The 20,950-nt window shown below is 35.6% G+C and overlaps 1 protein-coding gene and 1 pseudogene across 6 annotated transcripts in view; one reads left to right on the forward strand and one right to left on the reverse strand.

Annotated features, from left to right (window-relative positions):
• GRM8 (glutamate metabotropic receptor 8) overlaps nt 1-20,950 on the forward strand; it is a 691,970-nt gene that overhangs the window by 351,778 nt on the left and 319,242 nt on the right. The window lies entirely within an intron of this gene.
• LOC120601343 (uncharacterized) lies at nt 9,297-9,412 on the reverse strand (annotated as a pseudogene).

Below are 20,950 nucleotides of genomic sequence, written 5' to 3' on the forward strand. Positions count from 1 at the left end.
GTGCATAAGCCTGGATGAACAAGTTCACCTCCTTGAGCTTCACTTCTTTCATTTGTAATGTGGGATAATAATGTTTACCTTCCAGGGTAAGGATTAAATGAGATATTTGTGAGTAAACAGTCACTGTGGTTGCTGGCTCATAGTACGTCTTAGTATAAAGAAAATGGCAATTACAAAAAATAAGGATTCAAGATTCTAGTTGCGGCTCAGCTACAAATTCATGATGATCTTTAACAAGTCACTCAGGGTCTGAGCCTCCTTATCAGTAAAATAAAACAGGTGGATTAAATGGGTTCTAAATTTGATGGTTGGGGTTAGGATTCGATGACTAATATGAGTCACATCTAAATATTTGTCAGAAAATGTCATTTAAAGTTTTATTTTACCGCGAGTCACATACTCCTGTATGAGCATCGAGAATATATTTAATCTAAACAGATTTAGAAGCTTCAGGAATGGTGACATGTTGATTTTGAAAACATGCTAGCTACCCAGACAAAGAATTCCATGAGGCAGTGAGAGATGAAACTCCAGGAAGAGGTTGGTCAGAGCTTTAAAAAACATGGAAATCTAACAATACAAATGATATTTAAGGAGTGAAAGTGATTTACACTTCTTTAGAAACAAACAAAAAATGTATGCTGGACATTTTGAAACTTATATTTATTTATTTTTTTAGTTTTTAACAATCATCATGGGGTAAACCATTAAGAAATCGATGCACAGGTAAAGCCGTTTATTAATAATTGCAACACTTTTACAACATATTGACTTGGAAGGAATATAAAATTTTGAAAAAAAATTGAATTTTCACATATTTCTGTCATGATAATTCGCAAGTTTGACATATTTGGAATGGATGAGGCCAGTTATTTTTCGAGAGCACATATAAATTTTGTATGTCTCAGTCAGACGGGTTGCGATGTTGAGAGCCTATACATAACACTACTGCTCAAGGCAAAACACAGCTCTGGAAAAGGAGGTCGGGAACTGAAAGACTTACATATTTGCCTTATTTACCCTCAGTTACATCTAGTTTGAATTAATATTTCTCTGCTTATATGCCTGTTTGTGCTAGAAGGGCTGAAGTGTATAGAATAGCTTAGCCATGTAGCTTTGGGAATGTTATTTCACTCTCTGAATGTCAGTTTCCCCAGATGGAAATAAGATACTAATAGCACCTACCAAGGGTTTGTGAGAACTAAATTAAATAACATATACAAAACAGGCTAACATCTAAAATACACTTTAGAAGTATCAGCTGGTTTCCCCCCTCAGTTATTAAAATAAATTTTGCTTTTATCAAGCCAAAATAAAAAAAAAAGTTCTCTATGTTAGAGGAAACAAATATGCAGTATATTTACTCATGTACAGAATTTAAAAAATGCAGTGAATGTGGTTGTTTTAAATTGACACGTCAATTTCATCAAAAAACCAAATTGAGTATATTGTGCAGAACAATTTAGGTCGAAAAGTTCTCCTCAATGAAAGTTACCAAAGGTGAAACAATAGTGCTATATGTCAGAAGTGGAAAAATACATCTATAAAACTGTACCTGTGTGTGCAGTCATGGGCATGTGTGTGTATGTTTTAAACTGTAATAGAGAGTTTAAATGTTTTAAACTGTACTAGAGAGTTTAAATATCTAGCATGAAGCAAGGTACCTGGTACATTATTTTTATTAACATAAAATAAGCTTTAAGTTTTTAGTAATTGTGTTTAAAGAATAAAAGAAATTTCACAAACGTTATCTTAGTTTTTCTCTTTCTGAAAACTCTGACATATGCCTGATGGATATAGATTTTCATTTTAAAAATTAAAGAGGGGCTCAAATGAGTTTAGTTATTTTCTTCGATGATGAAATGCTCCCCGGAGGTGGACCAAGGAGAGTGATAAATCTTTGATGCACCTGTGTAATATATGCAGTGCACTGCTGAGAATATCTGGTTTTGAGGTTTCAGTGGCAGAAAACTAACTGCTGGGAATCTGGATATTCTAGTACCGTTCTGACCTTAAATGTTTTATCCACTGAAAAGCATAGTGCACAGTTTCAAGAATGTTAACATGGTCATAAGAGAAGGTGAGGGTTTTATTTTTTTCTTTCCATACCACTGTAATTACACTGTACTAAACAGGTTAAATCACTAATATCACCTTAATTTTAAAACATAGGGCTCTGTAATTGGAGTACTGATATTTGGGGTGACCTGAACAGCGTGTTGGCAGTTAAGAGTTAACGCTCCTAATATTCCTTTCGGTGCTGGCAAATGGGCTCTGTGGAAGACGAAGCAGGTCTGGACTGAAGAATCAAAAGGAATGGCTTTCTTTCTTCTTGAGCCTAACTGTGTGATTTCCTGCTTTCCAAACTTCCCTGACATTTCAGAAGGAAGAGGGAAAAACAAAAAGGAAAAGATGGGAAAGTAAGAAGGAGGGCAGAACAACCCTTGGAAGAGTTTGCTTATCTCCAAAACTAAAGACAGAGTTGAAGTTCCCCCAAGCACAGCCGAGACCCTTTCCTTCACTCTAGCCTATGCAAACATGAAGACCAGGAACAGAGCGTATTATCACGACAAACCACAGGTCAAGTACCCAGGTCACTTGAAGACATATACGAGTTTACTCTATGAATGTCCTTCGGTGTAAGCTGACAGTGTTTGCAAATGTTTCATGTGAAGGATAGAATATAAAGGATAATTTGGATCCATGAATGTAAAACATGTTATAAATCATCAACACATGGGATTTTTCTATCACATGTCAGAACTTCTTTACATCTAGAAGGCCCACCTATAGCAAAATATGGCTTTAAAAAAATTCATCTTTAGGAGGTATAATTGACAGACACAATTGTAAGATATTTAAAGTATACGTTATGATGATTTGATATACCTATGCACTGTGAAAGGATTCCCCCCATTAAGTTAATTAACACATCCATCACCTTATTTTTTATTCATTCATTCATTCATTCATTCATTCACTCATTCATTTTGGTGAGGACATTTAAGTCCTACACTCTTAGCAAATTTCAATTATGCAATACAGTGTTTTCCTTTAAAAAGATGAGAGAAACTTGAGATCAGCCTGTATATATAATATGAAATTCCCAAAGGGTGGTAGGCATGCCCTGTTGGCTTGGTATGGGATGTTGTTCTACCATTTCTCTCTTCCAGTGTCAGGTCTGAAGGAATAAAGACTCCAACCAAATCTTCCCTCTCTGCTCCTTCTAGGCTTCTTAAGGATGGAGAGAGCTGGTGTCTTGTTCACTTAGGGACCTGGGGTCTCCCTAGGTTAAAAATCTGCGTGACTCTGTAGTCTGAGGCTGAGGGGGCGGAGCTCCAGTCCACACTGAGCAGCCCCTTCCAGCATCTGAGGCACCTCACAGCCCACCTGCATTCTGGTGGCTGCCATTCTTAACTTCAGAGGCTCAGCAGTTGCCTGCAGAGCTGGAGCAGAAGACAGGAGAGACCAAGGACTCCTTAAGGGTAAGGTCACAGGTGGAACAGGGGTCCTCGCTGTCTTAAGGGCATGGCCTTGGCCAACCCTGGCACCTGCCCTCAGCTCCATTCACCAAGACCACACGGCAAGAGGCTGCAGGCAGCACTCTACCAATTACCACTTCCTCTGTTGGAACTCCTTTATTTTCACATTTCATTTTTCTCTGATTAACATTTTAAGATAGATAAGTATCCTAAGGTCCTGATTACATAATTTTTCTAATACAAACTGTTACTAAGATTGAGACACTTCATACACACTTTTAGATGTATCGTTCATTGATCACTTCTTTATAATTCCATTTAAGATCATGTCCTTGGTTCACAAACTATATACTTTTAAAAACAGGTGGATAATAATATTTCATCCCCGTCTGTTCCTTGTTCTTGATTTTTTGTTTACCTCCATTTCCATGTCCTTCTCTGGCTTTCCTCCCTTCCTTTCACTCTGTTAGCATTCTTACCATTCTTTGTTCCCATTGACACTTTTTCTAATATTGCAATATAGAGAGAAGTGCAGAGAAGAATTACTTTCTAGGATTTACTATGTTATAAAGCATCTCTGTTCTTTCTTCTTTGCCAGTGATTCATTACTTGAAAATACTGACATCGATTTCCAGAAATTCATAAAAGTCTCCACTCAATACATCTAAATTTCAAATAAACTTCCAGTGGTTTTTGGTGAGATAGTGCTCAGTTTATTACTTTCCTTCATTTCTTGTACATCACAGCAGTGAGAGTTTGGAACGAGTCTGCATCAGGATACTAAGAAGTCAGCCTATATAAATGAATTTTTAATTTCCTTAGAACCCATCACACTAGTGACCCAAGTTGGTTAAAGTCACTGAACTGCTTAGTTCTGGTGCTTTGGTACTGCCTCCTTATCGTGTATTAAAAATGGAACAATGATGTTCCTTTTAGTTTTGTTAACCATAGAAAAACTTACACACCTGAAAATATGTGAAAGAATCACTATCTCTGAAGTAAGATTTTATAATTCCATGCTTTTTTTAGAGAGAGAAAAATATCAGGGAGGCCAATATCTCACATCATCTAATTTTGCTGTAATAACAATTATACATAGTGACCCCAAATCATGTCATTTTCTTGTTGAATCTTTAATGTTTAGAGAAGACCTTTCCAGGTGGTAATCACCTAAAAAATATCGCTGTGCTCACACCCTAAAAAAAAAAAAAATTCAAAATGATCAAAGACTTAAATTTAAACTCTAAAGCTATAACTTCTACAGAAGTTCAGAAGGTGAGAACAGAAAGAAAGGCAACAGCCAAATAGATAACAATAGAGCATAATCCAGATGCATAGAATAAAATGGGTCCTGAGACTGAGGGAAGAGCCAGACCCATCGACACACATCACAGTGAATCTGTAAAATGCAAAGATGAAAGGAAATCTTTAAAGATACGAAAAAGAAAAGACATATTATCTGATATGATACAGCAATAAGAGTAATAATAGAGTCCTAATTAGTCAAATAGATGCCAGAAGACAGCAGAAAAATATTTTTAGATGTTGAGGAAAAAATAAGAATATAAATCTATATTCAAATTATCATTTAAGAATAAAGGAAAATAATGATATTTTATGTAACATAAAAAAATAGGTTGCTTCTTACAGAGTCTTTCTGAAGGAACTACCAGTTTAAAAGAAGGACATTGATTCTAGAAATAAGTAATAGGATGTAAGAATCAATAATTTTCAAAAAATGTCTATCATTGGTTTTAAAGGTGGAAATAAAGTCCTACACAACAATGATATGTTCGAGGGGCTGGAATTAAGCCTTACACATCATTACATAATTGTTCATGTTAAAAATTTAAGATTAACAATTAATAGAATATTAGCTTAGATATGACTAGAAAGAAAAGAAATGCTGTACCGAAAAACTGATCAATCTGATGGAAAGGAGAAAAGGAGAAAAAATTAGAAATAACCAAAATGATAGTAAATATGTAATAACAAAATAAATTGGTAGAAATAGATATCTAATGAAATATCAATAATTACAACAACATTCAACCATTAAAACAGAAAATCTCAGGTGTTGTAAAATCTAAAGTCCAGCTAAAAGCAGTTTATTACACATACACATATGTATGCATATGTATACATGTATGTATATCATAAAATTAAAAATTAAAATGATATACCAGTAAAATCTGAACAAAAAATAAAGATGATATAGTAAATTAATATCAGAAAAAATAGAATTTATTTTAAAGTATTAGAGATTAAGAGAAATAAAAATTAATAAAAAATCATTCATCAAGAGATAAGATAATTATGAACTGAAATAAAAAGCAAAGAAAGCAATAAAATATTAACAAAACTATAATCCAAATGGGAGATGTTTACATATCTCTCAGAATTAATAAATTGGTTGTACCAAAATAATTAGAAATTTTTCCCTTGGAGTAGCAAACAATTTATTACAAAATGCGCCCCTCCTCCCTCTCTCCCCCAAAAAACACAAACCAAAAGGGAGAAGGTTGATTGGTTTGATTACATCGAAACTACTTAAAAACTGCTGTGTATTAAAAGTTAAGAGGCCAGCTGCAGACCAAGAAATGATAGTTGCATTATATATATTTGAGTCTTCTTATAAAATGAACAAAGCAAGACAAAAACAAAAAGGTTAGGTTCCAGGTAGTATAAATAACTTCAACAAATTATTGAGAAATCAAAAACAGGTCACCAAGTAGAATAAAAATACCAAGAATAGAAATAGGCAGTGTATGAAAGTGGATAAGTAAATGGCCAATAAACATGAAAATGTTTAAGTTCACCAATAGTAAGGTAACACACATTTTTAAAAATCAAGGACTTTTTTTAATATTCATCGGGTAAAGAAAAAAATGTTTTAAATATCAGCAGTACCCAACACAGGAGAGGTTATAGGCAATTGGAAACTCTCACATTCTATTGATGAAAGAATACATTAATAAAACTCCATAAAAGGATATTTAGCAATAGCCAGTAGTGTTGAAAATTTGCATTCTATGTTAGTAATTGCAATCCTAGGCATACACTATAGGTAAATTCTCATATATGTGCCCATGGATATTCATTTCTGCATTGATTTTTTTTTATAGTGAATAACTAGAAACAATGTAAATGACCATTTTATAGGGGAAAGGGTAAATAAATTGTGGTATATTAGATAAAGCTTCAGCTAATTAAACTCAATCTTCATGTATTGACATTGGCCAAATCTTGAAAATGTAATAGTTATTGAAAAAAAAAAAGTATGGAATGATACACACCGTCCGATTTATGATGGTTCTACTTAACGATATTTTGACTTTATGATAGTGAGAAAGCGATACACATTTAATAGAAACCATACTTCGAATTTTGAATTTCGATCTTTTCCTGGGCTAGTGATATGCTGCTGTACGCGATACTGTCTCATGATGCTGGACAGCGGCAACAAGACCTCAGCTCCCCGTCAGTCGTGCGATCATGAGGATAAATAACTGGTGCTCTACAGTGTGCTGTGTCGCCAGTGTGTTCGGGACATTGTGTTCTGAGCAATCTTTAAGGTAGGCTAGGCTAAGCTATGATGTTTGTTAGGTTAGATGTATTAAATACATTTTCAATTTATGATGGGATAATCGGGATGTAACTTCATTGTAAATCCACGAGTGTCGGTACTTACACTTTTTATATAACTAGAAACATATAAGGGAAAATGAAAATATGGATGAAGAAAGATCTACAGTAACTTCAGTATTGTGGTTATGCTGGGGAGGAAAAAAGGGGATTATAAATTCTTGGTGATGGGTATGTGAGTATTTCATAGATACCTCTTCGTATTTTTGCATGTTAGAAATATTTCAGATTAGCAGTTTCAGCCAGTGTGGGATTCTTACAAGCTGCTGAGTTCAAACGGCAAGAGAATAGCTGGCTGGTATGAATGTGAAAGACATGCCTGAGCATGGCTGAAGGCCACAGAAGAAAATTCGCCAATAAAAGATTTATAATAATTGCTGCAGTCACAAACCATAGAACAATCTTAACATATCAAATGGATCCTTTATTATTTATAAGCCTTTTCAGTTATATAGCAATATTCACAGGCCATGAGGGCTGAAAGTGATTTTACTTTTTAGAAAAGCAAGAGGATATTAATAAATAAAAAATATATATTTAAAAAAGCAAAATTGCATACATATATTTTAAAAAGTTCAGTACTTTCCCAGTGTTTCCAACTTAAGATCCATGTTTTAGCCAGTAAATGTGTTATGTAGACTGGAGTGAGATACTTGAACTCAGTATGCTTTTAATTTCTATAAATAAATATGTTGTAGTTTAAAAGAATTGGAGTTATTATCTACAAACTGGGTAAAATATTAGCACATTTTTAATGAGGTTATATTTATGCTTTTATTATAACACTATTTTTTCTGTAGTTATTTTAATTTGTAATCGTTTCTCCATAATTGACAATATACTTTAATTTCACAAATATATCTGTATTGCCAGCATCAAAATTGTTACCAAAAACATACCTTAAGAATGCATAAATTTTTATTTATACATATGAGCAATTATATTTCATAGTAGTACTACTGACTTCATTAATTGCTCTCATAGATGAGTTTTGTTTAAGGTACTTAGTTTAAAGACTAGCAGGGAAGCCAGTGTGGCTTAGATCAAGTGATCACAAGTGAGCATAACAGAATATGAGGTCAGAGAGTTAAGGGGAATGTCCAGATCCTTAATTCAGTGAAAGAACAAATGAGCCATTTAAAAAGTATGAATATATGTTACAACATAGAGAACATGAATTTATAACCTGGATATGAATCTAGGCTCTATCATGGATTTTTTGCGTGGAACTTACTTGAACTAATTTTTCCTCAGCTTTTAATCTGCAAAAATGAGGCTTATTGACCTTAGAGGATTGTTTTGAGAATTAAATGTAGTAATTCGTGGAAGGTATATTGGATAGTGTGGGACACATATTCATGTTCAATAAATATTAGTATTTCTTTCTTTCGCTATTTCTTCCAATTCATATATTTTTTTTCTCTTCAATTTGTAAGAGAAATGAGAAAGTTCGGGTTGTTTAAGGAAGAATTATAAGCAAAACCAACAATGACCCAAGATCTACCATGTGAGAAAATAGAATCTTACTATTCACATAGTAAATAGAGGATTTATTTTTATTTATTTATTTTTATCATGCATTCTTTAGAGTACATAATGAATAGACCTCAGGGGGCCCATGTAGCACTCAAATTATATATAAATTTTTTGTGTCTGTGAATTTTTTCCAGATGTTCTATCCAAACTTGCATCAGACTCTCAACATACCCATGACCTCCTAGAATACTAATATTTTCACCAGTGACATATCCTTTATAAAATAAAGAATGTACTATTGAGAATAATCTATGATACCTTTCACATTGGGATAAACTAAGGCTTCAACTCCAAAATGTTAACTCTACATACATGAAAAAATTCTGTTTCTCTCCACCTTTCCCACCATTAAAGTACAAATAGCCTGGAGAAAGTATAGCTTCAGTATGAGTTAATTCACTGGGAGTGTGAGGTGGCTTGATAAAGGGCTTATAAAGTGGAGCTGGTTTCACTTTGTCAAATTTGATTAGGACAAGCCAGCTTTTATTCACTCATTTAGTAAATGTTAATTTTAAACCCACGGTGTGCCTGAATCTGTGCTAGATCCTGGAGCTGCTATGGTGAACCAGAGAAAGGAGAAAGCAAACAAACCAATGAGATTTTATTATATTTATTTATTTATTATTATTATGTTTTCTACAGCACCTGGTCTTCCTAGGTGGTCTCCCATCCAAATACTAACCAGGCCCGACCCTGCTTAGCTTCCGAGATCAGACATTGGGCTTGTTCAGGGTGGCATGGCTGTAGACCATGGACCATGGCTCCACTAGGGTGCAAACCCAGGACCTTCTGCGTGTAAAACAGACGTACTAACCACTACACTACGGAACCACATCCAAACCAACAAGATTTTAAATCGCAGAGGCAGGGGTTTGGTGGGAGATGGAACTATGTTGGGAGAGGTGTGTGCACCATGATGAAAAACAACTGAGCTGCCATAGAAGAGGCTATGTATGATGTGGTGGTCAGGGAAAGCCTCTTTTTAAAGAGAGACATTAGACTACCTGCTGTGCAAAAACAGGGAAGGTACCCAAGGCCCAGGGTACATCAGAGGCCTTGAGTAAGTGGGAAAGTGTATGACATGTTCAAAAAACGGAAAAGAGCCAGTATTGCTTAAGCCTCCTGAGTGAGAGGGAGGTAGGTAAGAGGTATGTTTGAGGGATAGGCAAAACTTAAATCATGCAAATACTTATGGGCCACTATTAGGAGTTTGGGTTTTGGGTTTTGCTATAAGAGTAACAGGAATAAATTAAGGAATTCTAAGTAGGAGTGACCTGATTTAAGTGTTGAAACTATAACTCCTAGTGCTCTGTGGGAAATGGATTATACTAGCCAATAGTAGATGCAGAAAGACTCTCATCTCCAAACCATCAAGATATGTAAGTTCTATCACCACCAAATATATAATAGAGCCAACCTCTTATTTGACTGTGGAAGCAGAGAGAAAGAGTTGATTACCAAGTTTTTGACTTTAATAACTGGATGAATGGGAGTATCATTTTCTTGACTGGAAAAGAGTAAGAAGGTTCAGATCTGAGGGTATGGAGGGTAGGAAATTCTGTTTTGATCATATTAAGTTGTAGGTACCTACTTAACATCCATGTAGCGATAGAGTTGTGTATAGGAGTCTAAAGGGCAGAGGAAATTAAGAATCAACAGTATACAATGATATTTAAATCATGGGACTAATAAGGCAGGGAAGAAAAGAGGACCTGGGTACTACCTTCTCTCACCTGGTAAGTTTTGCTCTGATGGAAAGCATAGAAATAATGTTGTAGGTACAAGTGGGTGTAGAGTCAAGCCTGGGATATTATTTATTTATTTACTGTTATTTTTTCTAGATGAACTGTATTAGAACATTTTGGTATGTGAATGGAAATTATCGCTTTTTAGTGAGTAAAATGATGGTGCTGAGAGAAGATGGTTCATTGCAATCGTCAGAATTAAGGCATTTCTTTTATCACTGGGTCATCTGCTGCACTTCTTTCTTTTTTTTTCTTGCTGAATATTTTAAAAACCCAACATTCTGATTCCCTTTACCTGGGTAACTAAGTGGAAAATGTTTGCTTATAAATGCAGCTGCCACCTCTGCCTATAGAATCACAGGCAATAGAACCATTTGGTTTAAAGACTTTAAAAGCTTAGGCAAACTTCTCTAGGCACCAATAGAAGTCAAGATACCAACCATCTCATGTAGTTCTGGTAGTCCACAGAATTTTTCTATTATTTGTATTTCTTCCTTGTCCTTATTCTAGAAAAGACATTATTTCTCTCTGGTGAGTAATTAGGTAAATTTTCATGATCCTTCAAGTAAAGATCTCCCTGCTCACAGAAAGAAAGCTTATTTTGCTTTTGTCACAGAATAAAGGTACCACGCAAATACGAAGAACTTGCTTATATCATTAAGACCTGTATATCAGGAACCTAGTCAAAGAGAACTTTCCCAAAGGAAGAGAAGAAAAGCATGCTTATTCCAGTAATATCATAGTCAAGAGCTAATTGACCCAAACAAGAAGACTACCTCAGACAGGGCAGAATGAAAGAATGCATGGATCTCATAATAGATAGTAAGTTATGTTGGATGGGTGTTCTCCATAACAGGGATTACACAGCGATGTGGAACTTGGCAATTTCTCTCTGACCTAGGGCTTCAAAATTTTATCACTGGCAGTTTAGGTGATGACTGAGCATCGTTGTGTATATTTGCTCCCACTTCAAAATCCTTGTATAGAGAAGTCACTCCCAAAAGAGTGAGCTAAAATGTTTTCAGGTTCATCTACATCGTGGAGCTGGGCATTGTGAATGTATTCAGTGGTCTTACTAACCTCTAGATTTAGTTGTATAAAGGAAGATATCACCATGTAACAGAATTCATCCCTGAAGCTACCCTAGGCAAGATTAGAAGCATGACAAATAAATGCAAATGAAAGACAAACAGAAATAGCACTGTGTTCCCTATAAGTTCTAATCACTTGAGATCCTAGTCCATATTTCAACTCATCTATGCAGATCCTTCCAAATGGATTGCTAAAAAAAAAATTGTGGCAATGTTATTTTCATTATTTGATTTTTTTAATTTACAAGCATTCCCTGTAGATATCACAGTGACAGCAAATTTATGGAGTGCTAATAAAACAGATGTACTGGCTGGAAATATTTTAAGATATAATATTTCTTAAAGTAATTACTCAAACTAGTGAGTAACATTCTGTATATTAGCTGTAACATAGCTATAACATTCTGTATATTAACCATATCTTTATTAATTATTTGAGTTCAGAAAAAAAAAGAAACTGAGAGGGAATTTGCTTTTGAAAAAAAGAAAAAGGAGATTTTAGCAATACTTGGGAACAAATAAAAAGAAGTTAGGGACAGTCCATTCTTCTTAATCATTAAGGCTGTTTTTTTCTCCTTTAAAGAAAGACTCTCTTCTTTTCTGAAATGTTTTAACTTTATTGAGGCCAGGGTCTGCATTTTTAATTCAATTAAAAAATACTTATTAAATATCTCTGACATGCACTATTGAGGATGCAAATCACTATCATTATTCTTAAGGAATATTCGCTTACAAATTAGTTCTAATGCAAGTTGGATAGATGATGGTTCAGAGAAGTCCAAATAGCTACAGGAGCCCAGAGGAGAGAAAAATTATTTTGGGTTTAATGTAAGGAACAGCACTTAAGAATGAAGTAAGGGTAGCATTGGTATGCACATAGATGAGTAGAAGAGCAGTGATTCTCAAAGTGTGACCCCAGGACCAGTAGCCTCAGCAGCACCTGGGAATTTGTGAGAAATGTAAACTCTTGGGTTCTACTCTAGACCTACTGAAGCAGAAATTCTCGGAGTGGTTTCAGTGATCTGTGTTTTAACAAGTCTTCCAGATAATTCTGATGCATGCTAAAATGGAGAAACACTGGAGTAAACTAGTCAAGTGAAAGTAAGAAGGTGGGAAAGATAAAGCCATTTCAGGGATGGAAAATATCTTTCTTTCTTTCCTTTTTTTTTTACGATAAAAGAGGGGCAAATAGTGAAAGAAGAAGGAAGGTTGATAGAATCTAGGGATATTTGTCTTATGCTTTAGAGTTTTGGCTTTGTCCTGCTGGTGAAGGGGAGACGTTGAGGGCTGATGAGAAGGAGAGTGACATCGAACCAGACTCTTCTGGTAGCAGATGGAGAAGAGATTACAAATGGACAGACCACTTAGGAGGGGCCACTTAGGGAGGGACTGCAATTGTCCAGGTAGAAATTAATTAAAGCAGGAACTAGTATGATGACAGAAATAGAAAGGAAGGGACTCCAAGGAGAACCTGTTCTCTTTTCTGAATGAAGAATAAAAAAGAGAGGAAAGTAAATAGTAATTAATTAAAAATAGCTAAGGGAAAAATATGAGTAGGTATCATTAACTTGGTTTTGGAAATTTTAAATTGTCCTTGCAGATACTGAGGTAGAGATATCCAGGGGGCAGTTGAAAATGAGTGTCTAGAATTACACTGCCCGATAAGACCACATATGGCTATTGAATGCTTGAAATGTGGCTGGTTCAAATTGAGATGTGCAGTAAGTATAGAATACACATTGAATTTTGAAGATTTAGCACAAAAATGTAAAGCATTTCAATAATTTTTACATTATTCTTTGAAATGATAATATTTGGGGTATGTTGGACGAAATAAAATATATTATTAAAATTAATCCTGTGTCATTTTACTTTTAGTAATGTGGCTGCTAGAAAATTTAGAGTGACACATTTCTCTCATTATAATTCTCTTGGACAGTTGGTGTATGGTTTTGGTGAACAGTTTTATTGAGAGAGTATGTATTTGGGGGTACTTTACCCTAACTCTATAATATTCTTGAAAGTATGAGATTGGAGGACACCCCCAAAGGAAGAGAATTTGGAAGGGTAAGAAGGGAAGTCGAGAAGAGAAGCTTAGGGAACTCTAGCAGTTAGAGAGGAGAGAAGTAGGCAGATGAGGGGCAAAGAAGTTCATAGCTTCATCTCCCACGTTTATGATTGTTATGTTTATGTAAATCTTAGCTGAAAGAATAAGTACATGGATAAGTGAAAGAATGAATGAATGTTTGCTTACTTCAAGTGGGCTCTTCATGCTACTCCACAATCATATTTTAGGGACCTCATTTACTTTCATCTTCTGGACCACTATTCCCTTCTCCTTGTTTCTAATATCCAATCTTTCCCCTCCAACTTCACTCTGAGCTGTCAGCTGATGATCTCTCTTCCCCTTTCACTGAGAACTGGAAGAACTCAGAAGAAATGCCTTCCCCAGACTTGTCTGCACCCATGCTATCTGGCATCAGTCCCCACCCGCCTCGCTGGGCCTGCACACCCGCACAGCCGTCTCCTCTCCCTTTCCCGAGAAGGAAATCTCCATGCTTCTGCTTAGCCAGCCCTTCTGCTTCTGTGGTAGATCCCAGTCCCATTTATACGAGAACGTGATCCAGAAATTCTTTCTCTGCTGCATCACAATTTCCCTCTCTCTCTACTTGATTATTTCAGTCAATATGGAAAAATCGCTATTTCTCCCATCTCAAAAACAAAAACAAAAACTTCTCTTGATCCCGCTTCACCCCTTTCTTCTTCTTTTCACATCAAAATATCTTGAAAGAATCGATTATAAATGCTGCTTCCAATTTCATATGCTGAAATCTTAACCCCCAACACAACTTATTTGGAGATAGGGCTTTTAGGAGATAATTTAAGGTTAAATGAAGTTATAAGAGTGGAGTCCTAATCTGATAGGATTCGTGACCTTTTAAGAAGAGAAAGAGAGATCTTCCTCTCTCTCCCTAAATGTACCGAGGAAAGGTCATATAAGTACACAGCAAGAAAGAGGCTATCTGCAAGCCAAGAAGAGAACTCTCAGCAGAACGCCCTGACCCTGCTGGCACCCTGGTGTCAGGCTTCCAGCCTCCAGAGCTCTAAGAAAATATATATCTGTTGTTTAAGTCACCAGTTTATGGTATTTTGTTATGGCAGTCTGAGCAGTCTAATACAGCAAGTACTTAACCTTTTACCTTTTCATCAGAATGGGGATAATAATAATTCCTAAATTACGAGATTATTGTGAGGATCAAAAGAGATCCTGCACATAAGGGCTTGGAAATTTAAAGAAAAGAATTTGAGCAACAAAATTATTGTCTAGATTTTTATATGATTGCAGAACAGATCTGGTTACATGTACCTGGATCCTATGAATCAGCGTCTCTCAGAATGCTTGTTAACAATATAGGTTCCTGGACCCCACATTAGACCTAAATAATTAGAATCTCTCTGGCGGAGCCCAGGAATCCAGAATTCCAGGTGATCTTCTATACATGTAGCAGGTGCTACCTTAAAGGAATGCTATGCTAATCAGTATCTCAAAATGTTGTTCTATAAATGCTTAACGCCAGGAACTCTGACTAAAGGAATTTATGTCAGTAGATGCTAGTCCACAAGGAGAAGATTAACAGAAGTCCTATTCTGAGAGCTGCTATCAGAGTCTGTCTTGGCTGTGTTAGCCTGCATGTGAATGCTTTAGCTGTACCACAAAGGATGGTGGTTGACTGCTGGTTGTAAAATTAATTAAGATAATATAACAAGATTGCTGTGTAATTTTACATTGCTACCCTATTTAAATATCACTCTGTGATCGATAATATATGAGGACATAGTGTGTTCCAGAAAATAAAATGAAGTTACTTCTCATGATTCTTTATCTGTGCTGTCTTGAATAAATAACTAGCAGACGAAGTTGACTTTTGGTAGGCATGTGTCATAGCTGAACAGAAGGAAGACATCAGCGCTGTTCCCTCCCCGGCTCATGGAAATATTGACTTCTTTTTTAGTGATACTTAGTCTCATCTTAATGATTAAATCTTTAAAAGGAATGCCAAATACCCAGCAAATGGTAATTACAATGCCTAATCCACCTCCTCACATCTTTGTGCAAGACAATATTTACTCTGGGTTATGTGTTTGCCAGAACAATCATAGCCCAGCTTTAGTTGGTGGGTGTTCAGCTGTATCTTTGCCATGCATTTTTGCAAGATGTTATGAAGACCTAACTGAAATTCAAAAGCTTTGTCAATGGTTAAAAATGTCTCACTAGGAATGTATTAGCATTTTCACTCGGATTTCAATTTGATTTCTATTTTTATTCCAATTAATTTTAGCTCCCTTCTCTCTTCCTTCCTTTACTAACATATCCAGTGTCAGAAGCCATATGTGATAGTGAGTTTTGTTATTTATATAGCCCCATTAAATTTATATAATGGATTTATTCCTTACTGAGCTTCTACTAGGTACCATGCATAGTGCTAGTTACTGAAGTCCAGATCTGCCAAAGTTGACATTAAGCAAAACGGGAGGGGTGCTGATATTCCAGATAATACGTGGAGCACATTTGCTACAAACCTGACAGTTAAGTATTACATGTTATGAACTGTTATTTTCTTTTGTAATGTATCTATAAGTCTCGGTAACATTTTTGAACAACTATTTGCAAATTAAATGCTTTTATTTTTCTCTTCCAAGCCCCTCACACATTTTTCATAATTGTATTAGTTCCCTTTTGCTGCTGTAACAAATTATGCCTTAAACCAACACAAATTCATTATCTTATAGTTCTGGAGGTCAGAAGTCTGAAATAGGTCTCATTGGGCTAAAACCAAGGTGTCAGCAGGACCACATTCCTTTCTGGAAGTTTCAAGGGAGAATCTGCTTTCTTACCTTTTCCAACTTCTAGAGGCTGCTGGCATTCCTTGGCTCATGGCCGCTTGCATCCTCAAGGCTAGCAATGACCACTCAAATCTAAATCTTTCTCATGATGCCATCTGTTATGGACCGAATGTTTGTGTCACTTCCAAATTCATATGTTGAAGTCCTAGCCACTAATGTGACTGAATTTGGAGATAGGGCCTCTAAGGAAATACTTAAGGTTAAATGAAGTAGTAGGCCTTGATCTGGTAGGATTAGTGTCCTTATCAAAAAAGACATCAGAGAACTCTCTCTGTCTCTCTTTGTCTCTCTCTCTTCCTCCCTCCCTCCCTCCCTCTCCCGCCTCTGTCTCTACTTGCACACAAGAGGAAAGTCTATGTGAGCACACAGCAGCGAGAGGCAGCTCAAGGGGAGAGTGCCCCGCCGGACACCAACCCTACTGAAAGCTTCATCATGGACTTCTGTCCTCCAGAATTGTGTGAAGTAAATTTGTTTCTTTAAGCCACCCAGTCTGTTAATGGCAGCCTGAGTAGATTAATACACCATTTCTCTGGTTCTGGCTCTTCTGCCTCTCTTTTCCCCACTTGAAGACATTCGTGATTATATCTGGTTCATGCAGATTATACAGGATAATCTCCTTCTTAAAGTTCAGCTGATTAGCAATTGCAATTCCATCTGTAATCTTAATTCCCTTTCATAATGTAACATATTCATAGGTTCCAGGGAAGGTGGGCATCTTTGTGGGGCCATTATTCTGCTTACTATGATATGTGTTGTTCTCTCGTTTTAAGAGGTTAAATGTTATTTACTAAGTCTTTTTAAAAAAATTTATTTATTTTAATTAGTTTCAAGTATACATTTTACTGTCTTTTTCCTTCTGTTACATTGCTTTGGGTGAGAGTGCCTCTTTTTTTCAGCAATTTGTGATTTAGAAATCATTTGTTTCTATGGTCAGATAAACAAATTATAAAGTCCTATACGGGTTTTCAGTAACCTATATTTTCTTAAACATCATTTTGAAGACCCTCATCCTCGATCACCTTCTGGCGACCTTCTGCAAAAGGCTGTCCTGATTTTCCTCCTGGGTCTGCTGCTGTGCCCTTAGAGTTTCCTCTTACCATTCAGAACCTTTTGTTCTCTTCTGAGAGTATCTTTTCTCTATTTTATGTCAACATAGACAGATAAATTACATTCAAAGTTCTTCTCCAAATGATCGTGGTCTTTCTTTTTAGTGATAAATCACAGAAATATTTAATGGTAAAACAATTTGTTGGTCATATTTAATTTTTTTGTCTGTTGATGTAGGTAGTGAGTTTCCTTTTTATATTACCTTATTTATTCCTCCCAGCAACATTAAAAAAAAAAAAACAAAAAAAACCCTAAAGTCCACATTTCATTTCAATTTATTTTATTTTACCTCATGTCCATTTTCTGTCCCAGGATCCACATTATGTTTGGTTATCATGCTCCCTTACCCTTCTCTCAGTGGTAATGGTTTCTTAGATTTTCCTTGTTTTTGATGACCTTGATGATGTGCTGAGTACTGATATTTTGCAGGATGTCCTTCAATTTGGGTTTGCCTGATGTTGTCTCATGATCAGTCTGAACTAATGTGTTTTTCAGAGGGAGACCAAGGAGGTTAAGTGCTGTTTTCTTCACAGTGTATCAAGGATGCACGCTCTCAATGCGTTTTACCACCATGTAGGTTAACTTTGATGTGCTGGCTGAGGTGGTGTTTGTCAGCTTTCCCCAGAGTAAAGTTAAATAAAGTAGTAGGCCTTGATCTGGTAGGATTAGTGTCCTTATTTTCCATTTTTCTCTTTGGGAGGAATCATTGTGCACAGCCCAAATTTTAGAGGTAGACAGTTGTGCTCCACCTCTTTGATAAATATAAATTTAAATCTAAATATACAAATATATTATATATTAATAAATAATATCACAGATTATATTAAATATAAATATAATAAATCATTTGGAATTCTGTGTAAGAAATTTTTCTATTGTCTCATATTTATCTATTTATTCGACCATTTATTTTTATTAGTGTAAACTCATGAACATTTATTTTATACTTTGTGTTACAATCCAATTCTACATTATTGATTTTGTTGCTCAAATTGTTCCCTCTTTGGTCATGGGAACTTTTGAAGTTGGCTCCTGTGTCTCTTTGATGTACCACCATCGATTTATTTTTTTGAGCACTTCCTCATTTTTCTGGCATGACAAGACATTCCAGGCTCATCTTACATATTTTCTGCTCACCACTAGAATCAGTCATTTCTCCAAAGAGCTTTGGTTCTGTTCATTGGAGAATGAAATTAGAAACCAAGATCTGGCTCCTAGGTGTGCTCATGGCTACTGGGGCGTTGTTACTTCTAAATCCTCTCAGTGGACTGAGCTTGCAAATGTATCAATATATACTAACCCATGTAAACACATATATCTACAATTATTTCTGTATTTATCCATCTGCATTTCTATTAAACTGAACATGAGTTCATACTGATGTTTCAAACTCTAACCTATTGACACATGGATTGTTCTAGCCTTCTCCCTCTTGCTTCTCTGCAACTTCCATTCCAACAGTGAGCTCCCACTGTCTGCAACCCTTATACAGTAGTTTCAGAATTGTTAATCTTTATCCCATGAAAAACAACTTTATCAACTAGAATATAGTACGTAGGTACTGTTTCTTTTGTCTTTAGTTGTTTCCAGAGTTACTTTGGTCAGCATCATTTAACCCCACCCCCTTCTGGGAAGTTATTGAATATATTTATTATACAATTAGATTTTCTTTATATAATATTAGATTTTCTTCTTATGGTCTGTAGTCCATACTGTGTTTCTTTGACCTCCTAGTTGATATTTTAAAAAATCATGCATTAAGTTTCACTCTTTGTGATATAAACTTCTGTGGGTTTTGATGAATGAATAGTGTCATGTCTCCATCACCTCAGTATCATACAGAATAGTTTTATAGCCCTGAAAATATCTCCTGTGTTTTGCCTATTCAACCCTTTCCCTTTCCTCAGACCACTAGCAACCACTGATTGCCATTTCCAGGTGTCGTGTCAATTGAATTATATAATATATAGCTTTTTTAGACTAGCTTCTTTCACTTAACAATGTGCATTTGAGATTCATTTATGTCGTTGTGTGGCTTGATAATTCATTCCTTTTTATCACTGAGTAATATTCAGTTAAATGGGTGTACCAATACTTGTTTGTCTGTTACCTTTTGAAGGACAACTGGCTACTTCCAGTTTTTGATGATTATAAATAAAGATGCTATAAACATGTATGTTTTTGTGTACGTAGTTTTCAGATCATCATGGTTAATGCAACAATTATGAATCATATGGTAAGACTATTTTTACCATTATAATAAATACAAAACTGTCTTCTAAAGTAGCCGTAACCATTTTGCTATTCTATCTGTAATGATTGAGAATTTATGTTGCTCCATATACTTGCCAGAAATTGTTATTGTCAGTTTTTTGGATTTTAGCCAGTTGAATAGATGTGAAGTATTATCTCATTGTTATCCTCCTAGCAGCATATGAAAGGTGTGCTAAGCAACTATAAATGGTCAAAAGAAGAGAAAAACAAATGGGTGGCGGTGGTGGTGTAAATACTTTTAATGTGGATGATTATTTGGGGATAATAAAATTTTCTATACTGTATTATTTATTCAACTTATTTTCCAGGCCTGGACTCCATGAGGGACTTACATTTAGCAAAGTGGAGCTTCCTTTATATCATACTAAGTTGGAGATTTACTGTTTTATACATTTATACATATGTCTTCATCTTTCTATCTATCTATACAACCAACTCCACTTGTGATGTATGGCAAAAAAAAGGTCTAAGTGGTTAGCTATGGTGAATTAAAGATGGCTACACATGTTTTCCTACCCTTCTCATTGAGAAATGGAGTCTAATTTTATTCCCTTGGAATGTGGCCTTGCATTAGGACTTGTCTGACTACTAAATGCAGTGGAAATGAGATTCTGGAACTTTTGAAGCTAAGTCAGAAGAAGCCTTACATCTTCTGTCCAGGACTCTCCGGGGACCCTTGTCTGCTAAGTAAGATAGCTGATTACTCTAAGACCACTGTATTACAGAGGCCACACATAGGTGCTGCAGTCAGCTGTCCAGTGGAGCCTATTCTTCTAGCCATTTCCAGCAAGATTCCAGAAATGTAGGTGAGACTGGCTTGAGCTCTCTGGAGCAGCCCAGCCATCATGAGAATACCATCAAGTGCCTTCTGTTGATCCCTCATGACACAGAGGACTTGCTCGGATAGGCCTTTTCTGAATTCTTGACCCATAAAATTATAGTAGGTGATGAAATAGTGGCTGTTGTAAAGCACAAAATTTGGGGGTAGTTTTTTATGTAGCAAGAGGTGACCAGAATAATACTCAATGGCTTTTTGGATATAAAAGTGAATCACAAAGTACATGGTAAAACTCATTCTATGAGATTTTAAAGCAGTCACAATGCCAATGCATGCATTATTCTATTAAAGAAAATAAAGGACTTTATTTTTAGGCATTTCTAGTAC

This window comes from Pteropus medius, unplaced genomic scaffold (genome assembly GCF_902729225.1).
Source record: "Pteropus medius unplaced genomic scaffold, Ma_sr-lr_union100, whole genome shotgun sequence".
NCBI lineage: Eukaryota > Metazoa > Chordata > Mammalia > Chiroptera > Pteropodidae > Pteropus > Pteropus medius.